Source organism: Porites lutea, chromosome 12, assembly GCF_958299795.1.
Source record: "Porites lutea chromosome 12, jaPorLute2.1, whole genome shotgun sequence".
Taxonomy (NCBI): domain Eukaryota; kingdom Metazoa; phylum Cnidaria; class Anthozoa; order Scleractinia; family Poritidae; genus Porites; species Porites lutea.
In genome coordinates, this window is record NC_133212.1 from 8890552 (window position 1) to 8898905 (window position 8354).

Below are 8354 nucleotides of genomic sequence, written 5' to 3' on the forward strand. Positions count from 1 at the left end.
CCATATTTACAGGTTGTCCGTTGTCTGAGGAGGGTGAATTTAGAAAAAGTTTAAGGGCTTTCTTTCCCCAGGGACAAAGCAAACTGTCTGTAATAATAGGCCCCCCAACTAAGTGGTCATCTGTAAATGAAGCAAGGTTTGAATGCAATGGGAAATTGGTCTGTTGTGATAATCACTGACGAACTTCACTGAATATTTTAAACTTTTGTTTCCAGATCAGATGCCACAGAAAGACTGGACAAGGACTCACGAGCAAAGAGCCTCTGTTATCTTCAGTACTATATGTGCTCTATGTTTTGCTTTGTAATCCAGCTCTTGAGTGAACCAGATAAACAGGATTGTTGGCCAGGTGATTTTAAAGTTTGATTAAGCTAATCCAGGGAAAGCTGTAGTAACATAGTTATATTGTACTTAATTATTCTTTCATTTCACAGTTATTTCACCATCAAGTGTACCACTCTTAGGAGTAAAAGTTTATCAATCTTACTTTTTCCAATAAAACAACAACAACAACAACAACAATAAAAACTAAAAAAAAAACAAGCAAAATAAAATGCAAAATAAAAGTGCAAAATTCCAGAATAAAATTAAATCTTAATACAGTTGAACAGCTTGGTCAAGATTAATTATTATGGTAAAAATATAAATTTAACCCAGGATCATCCCATTGAGTTCAGTTCTGAACAGCTACAGCTGTTGGTGATTCAGTGACTGGCATTTCAAAAGCGTATAAAAGAAATCAAAAGGGTCAAACAACTTAAATGTTTTATTAGTGACTTCTGAATAAATAATATTGGTACTTAAAAACCAAGCAAATTTTAAGGGATGCATTCAGCATTTCTCTTGAACGTTGTATGAATTAGACATTTTGCATTAAATATTGCTTGCAAACACACTTTTTGTTTGGAGGGAATCATAATACAAAGTCAAGACAGCTCAAACTCATTGAAATCTGTTTGGTTTCAAGAACAATGATAGTTTGATTGACTGCTAAAATTCAAGGAGACATGCACTTGTCAGTGAAGTACTCTTTATCAAAAAACTAATCCAAAAGCTGTGGATGGTTTAAGTTTTCTCCTGGATTAGCATTTATCGACTTTGTTCAACTGTGTCACACATTTGAAACAATAGCCAAGTTCTGCTGTTATAATAATAAATTTAATAATCATAATAATAACAATAATAATAATAATAATAATAATAATAATAATTATTATAATTATTATAATGTTACGTATACTATAGTACGTGTCAGTGTAGATATGCAATCCATATTGTACCCTCAAATTTCTTACCACATTGATCTATTCAACCGACTGTCTGGCAGAATAACTGACTTTACTGCAGGCAATTGACCTGACTCCAGAAAATACCATAACATACCATAATGCTCTTTGTTTGTAACCCTGAAATTTTGCATAAGCATTGTCTTCAATTTCCGTTCGGAGTTAAAATGGCCCCAAGAGAAACTGAAAACAATGCTTATGCAAAATTTCAGGGTGACAAACAACGAGCAATATGGTATGTTATGGTATTTTCTGGAGTGGTCAATTATACAACTAAATAATAGAATTAATGATTGTCCAGTGATTTAATAACCAGGGATCAGGGCTTAACTGGGACTAATTAATAACCCAGGGATTATAAAAATGATTGTGGCGAGTAGGGGGACTAGGATGACTAGGATGACATGGATGAGTACAATGACTGGGATGACTGTGATTGCTAGGGTCACTAGGATGACTGGGATGACTGTGATTGCTAGAGTGACTGGGACGACTGGGATGGCTAGGGTGACTGGCATGACTAGGATGACTGGGATGACTGGGATGACCAGGGTGACTAGGATAACTAGGGTGACTAGGGTGACTAGGATGACTGAAATGACTAGGATGATTGGGATGACTAAGATAAATGGAATGGCGATGGTGACTGGGGTGAGTAAGGGGACTAGGATGATTTGGATGAGTACAATGACTGGGGTGACTGTGGTTGCTATGGTGACTAGGATGACTGAAATGACTAGAGTGACTGAGATGACTCGCATGACTAGGGTGACTGGGATGTTTGGTATGACTAGGATCACTGGTATGACTAGTTTGACTGGGATTACTAGGATGACTGGGATGGCTAGGGTGACTGGGATGACTGGGATCACTAGGATGACTGGAATGACTAAGGTGACTGGGATGACTAGAATGACTGGGATCACTAGGATGACTAAGGTGCCTGGGAAGACTAGTATGACTGGGATAACTTGGGATGATTAGGATGACTAGGGTGGCTAGATGACTGGTGACTAGGATGACTGGGATGACTAGGATGACTGAGATGACTAAGGTGACTGGGATGACTGATATTATGACTGGGATGACTAGGAGGACTAGGATGACTGGGATAGCCTGCATAACGGGCGCTTTATGAGCCAAACAAGGTGAATGCAGCGTTTTCTGTGAAGCCCAAGATAAGGGAGAAAAAAATTAAGCGCCTGTTACCAGTCCATTGCTCTGGGATGGCTGGGATGACTAGGATGACTAGGATGACTAGGATGACTGGGATGACTAGGATAACTGGTGTGACTGCGATGACTAGAGAGACTGGGATGACTACAATGACTGGGATGACTTGAGTGACTTGGATAACTGGAATGACTTGGGTGACTAGGGTAAATGGGATGACAAGGATGACTGGGATTACTGGGGTGACTGGGATAATAATGTTGGGATGGCTGGGATGACCAGTGAGACTAGGGTGACTTGGATGATTAGGATGACTGGGATTACTGGATCAGAAGGCCGCGAAGTGTACGACCTGTAAAGCGGTTTTTGGTAAGTTTTAGCTCTTTATAGCACGACAGTGACCAGAAAACCACTCGATTAGCTTCAAAACGCGTTTTTCGGCAAAATCTCTAGGAGCGAATGGGTTAAATCAGTGCAGAATGGTCTGATGTTTAACCCAACTGTTTCAAAAGACATACTTATGTTTGAACTGACTTGTATGACAGCTGGAGGGTCTGACCAGTGGCAGTATTTTGGATGTGTTTTCTAATGGTATAGTTGGTAGATTGCATATCTGTGCTGACTAGTATATTCGTTTTCTGTGAACTTTATGAGTGCATTTCAAATCTCTTCTTGCTTCAACCAGCAAATCCCCAGCATGGAAATGTGTCTAAGGAATAACTGAATGCACTTCACATTGATGATGTGCAGTGTAGTACGTCTTGCTGGCTGTTAATTATTTCATCGATTACAATAGTTGTGCGACCAATAAAATCATCAGCCGACCTTAGACATCGTTTGATGAGGGGGAGGGGTGTGTGGGAGGAGAGAAGCATTTGTTCTTAAGTAAAACTGCAGTCGTGGCAAATTGGCAAGTTAATCTGTTGTTTTGTTTTAGAGCTTGAATATCTGACGAGCATTCATCACCGCGACAACTTACCTTCCTATTCTTGAAGGTGATTTTTCAGTTAAAGTGAACAAAATGTCTAAATTCTTAAATTCAATTCCACTTTCATTTCCACGTTCAGGGAAAATTTAGGCTACACAGTTTTCATCACAAGAAAATAAGATTTGGCTCGGGAAAACTGGATTGTTCCTTTGATTTGTTTTAATTGATTGTGAATTTGGATTGCATGCCTAGTTTTCAAACGTCTATGGAAAACAACAGCAAGTGCTTCGAGTATGAATCTTGTGGATCCCTTTCTGACATTCGTTGAATTAATTTTGCCAAGATAATTAGTCTAATGCTTGCAAACTGGAATAATAATTACACAACAACAACAACAGCAACAACGAAATGATTAGAATATACTCATCAAAATTTCTGTTGCAGTGTTTTAAAGTACGTTTGACAAGCTCTGAGTAAAACTGGGCGTGGAAAACTAAGTGTGCTTCTGAGAAGGTAAAGTGGAGAGATTTTGAAAAGTTGCACTCATCTTTTTCAATTCCAGGGTGATCAACATGTTATTTCTCTTTACTTCTTTGATTAAATTACCAAGCAGAAGGGTGTTGAAAATAAACATAACTATGATGAGTGGGGAGGCTTTGTCTTGATCAACGGTCAAATTCTCAGAACTGATGGTAAAGAAAATCCGCAGCAGTTAGTAAAGAAAATAATATGTTAAAGCTTGGGACTGAAAGTTCACAGTCACCAAAAGGACTTCAGATAAGCAGTTTGTTTTGCAGTAACAGTGCAATCCTTAAATACATGTGCAAATTGAAATTCTTATTAACAGCAACTCGTATCAAACTTGGAGTCTTTTTTTTTCGGCCGTTATTTAGCCTCGTCACGCAAAGTTGTGAAGTCCAAAAAACTGCTGCGAAGATCACACGCAAGCTTTACATCGGATTTAGAGCATAGTGATATTTTTTCTGTTAGGTTTTTTTTCTGTGTGCATGTATTTTGTGGGATGTCGTTTAATGAAAAACAAACCGCTTACTGAAAAAGTCTGAAATTTGTTCCCTTATGTTTTTTCAACTTTTGGAGCACAAGCAATCACAAATGAAGACGGCAACAACAATGACACCTAACAAAAGGTTTCACATGCACGCTCGCTTTCATTTTTTTGCACATTTATTAGCTTTTGTATGCAAAAAAACAACAAAGTGATAATCAGAAGTTCAAGGTTTGAGAACACAAACATTTAGCCATGTAATATCAAATTCAAAACACGCGCGTACAAAGTTCAAAATTAATAGGCAAATTTAAAATGCTGAGAAAATTAAATCAACAGAAGGCTTTCCCAGCTCGCTTGCTTTCATTTTTATGCACATTTATTCGCTTTTGTACGTAAAGCAACAAGAAAAGTAATAATAAAAAATTCAAGGATTTGAGACGGAACACAAACATTTAGCCATCAAATATCAATTATTCAAAACGTGCGCGTACAAAGTTTAAGTTAAAAAGTAAATCAGTTACAATGCTGAGAAAATTTAAACAATAAATGATGTTCGCATAACTGATAATTATTTTTTTAAGTGCCGATCTTGCTGACGTCGCTTTGTTGATTGCTTAAAGCTTTGTAATGTGCGAAGCAGAACTTGGCTTATGATAAGGCTCGTACAAACAGTGAAACATTATTACCCGCAGTAACTATGCACTGTGTTTCTACTCCTATAAAGAGTTATAAAGCAAAATGACAACGCAGTATTGTTTTTTTTTTGCTTAAGAACATTTCGGACAAGGTTTTTAGGGGTGGAAACACAGTGTAATTTTAAGGCTGGTTTTTACTAGCAGCGTACCACAGTCTTGAGTTTAGCGAGGTCGGCAACAACTGAAGTTTATTAGAAAACAAAACTGAAGGTGTCAGCACAAAGGTTATTCTTGTTTTCTCGTCGTAAAGGATTAACACAACACGAGCTGAGTACAACAAAACAAACTTTGTTTTGGTTTATCTTGCTTGGCTAATGTTGTGTTAATTCTTATCGCGGAAGAAGAATTATAATAAGTACGTGGATTTCCTAAAGTTGAGCTTATCCTTTGGTTGTTGATGTCTCAACTAAACTGACGCTTGTGTTCATGTCGTTAGTAAAAACCAGCCTTTACTACGCGTAATGTTTTACTGTCTGAGCTTTAAGGGGGTTTCTCTGGTTCACTCAAGTAGTTGGATTACAAAGTAAACAGCACAGGTGCTGAAGATAACAGTATTTTATTGAACGAATAAAGCTTGTCTCTGTTGTCCATTTATTTACAATAAACCACTCCGCTCCGAGTCAGTGTTCATTCTTCTGTCCTCATTTGATATTCCATCTTTTAAATCCTGGTCTGTTCTACCTGATCCCTTCATTCAAGCTGGGTGCAGTTGCACACTTAGAAAATTCAGCCGTTTTTCCCTAAGTGGGGAGGGCAGCGTAAAGGAAAGTGAGAGTTTGCTCCTCATGCCCTCAGCGTCTCATTCAACTTTGTCACAATACCACATCAAATTAATTTGGAATTAAAATTAGCCAAAACAATTTGAAGTGAAAATTATAATTTTGGTTTGAAAGCGCGTGTCTCCAAAGTCAATATATCCTGAAAAATTTCCAGAGTCGTGGACAAGAAAAAAGAGGGCGCAAGACAGTGAAAATCAGTCTTCAGTGGGTCTCCGTCATCGATGCCCAGAAAATTGAACAAAGAATCCCGCTGGTCTGACCGACCTTCATCCCACAAACGTCACCAAAGAGCACAAGTCAATAATAATCTCTCCTCTGCGAAGCTACTGATACCGGATTTCTCTCGTCCTAGTAGTTGTTTAGAGTTTAGTGTTTAGACCTACATTAAAGGAAATTTAGAAGTGAAAATTACGGGTATTGTTTACGCGTCGTTTATCATCGCTTTTATTCTAAGTCGAAATTATCTGAAAGTAATAAAACGAAACATTAAGAAGCAAAATTTACGCAGTACTGCTATAGTGCCGCGTGAATTGTGCGCTAAATATTTCGTTTTATATCTTAAAATTGGCTGCCCTTATAATCTAATGTTGAATTCGTTTAAATCAGTGCCGCGTAGGTTCGCCGTCAAATTTCGCCAAACGAAAAGGATTAAACCGATCTTGAAGATGATTTAATATTTTGCTTGTTTTGCTTCCCGTAGAAATAATTCGATTAATTCTCTCATTGAAGTAAACATTTATTTTTACCTAAAGAAATTAGTACGAAAGAAATGTGAAGCTAGCAAAATTTTGTTTCGGAAAAAAATTATTTTATGCTTTTCTGCATAATAATTATTAAAATTGTCCTATCTTTAAGTTCCCACGAGATTTGAAGCTTTAGTCACGATGGTCACGCTAGCCGACTGTACCAGCATTGCGTGACGATTGTGACAATAGCCCAGATAACGTGGAAATACGGTCGTGACTGGAATGGATACTTTATAAATCGGGATTCAGATAAATTAGTGGAACTAGACAAATCTATAATTTTTAAAATAAAAAAAATGATCTTAAGTATATGGTTCCAGACCTTTATCAGAAACCCTAATTTGAAGCATCAATTAAAGTCACCACCGAGAAATTGCCTTACAGCGTGAAAAGTTAAGACTTTACTCTAGCTGTTTACATAAGGCTATCCGAAATTTAGGTCAAGTTAACCTGATTTTTCACACAGCCCAAGGAAATCTATTCTATGTCCTTCTTAAAAATAAGGATACAGAACAGATTACCACAGCTGTCTGATTAATCAAGTGTTTCCTTATGTCGAAAATGGTTTAGTATCTAAAGCTGTTATTATTAGTCTAACATCAACAGCCATGTTTGTTTGCCTGTTGTTTTCAGTTGAACAAAAAACAACAGGTAAAAAAAAACAGATGTTAATGTAACCTAAACTTAGTTTTGATAAATTTGTTATAATCTGACGTAGGAAAAAGATGAAAATAAAATAAATTTGGATCTATTTATGAGCGTTGTTTTGTTTTTATGGTTTTAGTTAAATTTTCAGCTAATCAGGTAGGAAAAAGATGGAGATGAAATAAATTTGGGCCTATCTATGAGCGTTTTTTCTTTTTTACGGCTTTACTTAAATTTTCAGGTAGTCAAAAATATCAGCACCAAATTTGGCAATTATATAAATTATTTATATGCTATTTTTGTATTTGTGCAATATTTTGGAAAGCTATTTCTTGTTGGGACATCAAAAGCTTTAGGTTTAGAAGATAAATCCTTAACCAGTTGTCCCCCATTAGAGAGATTCTTATTGACTATTAGCTCAATTTGATGTCATTTGTGAAAATCCACCCAAGCCAGACCAAAGCCATTCAGTGCTCAGTTCTCTGCCCTCGAATCATCCGTCGACACACCTACTGCGTGAGCCGGGGAGCACGTTCTTGCACCCCCGTTTTTCATCCTGAACAGTGAAACATTCCCAGACATATTGTTTACAGACAAGCAACTTTCTTGATTGAAATGGTTATCTATTTATTTTTTTGAAAAAAGGTGTGGTATTATAACAAAATGAATGAAACTCTAAGAACATGGGAAGCAAACTCTCACCTTTCTTCACGCTGTCCTCCCCACTTGGGAACAAACGGCCAAATCTTCCACGTGTCCAACTGCCCCCAGCATGAATTACAGGATCAGATAAAGTTTCCCAGGATTTTCTCAGTTGGAATATCTCAGAGGACATCAGAATTCACACCTTCTCAGAGGCAGAGCTTCCACAGCCCAGCAGGGATGAGGTTGGCTAGATTTAAACATGACCTTGCCCAAGTGATGGGCTCCTAATCTTGTGCGTGTGCCACCTGAGGTCTGAAATTAAATAAGAACTTAAAAAAATGATGAAAAGCTAATGGCCTGAGAAAACAACCAACAATTCTTGACGACACCTCTGGTTTCCCCATGAAATGACTCAAAACTGAAGAATAAGTGAAGAAATTCTATACTT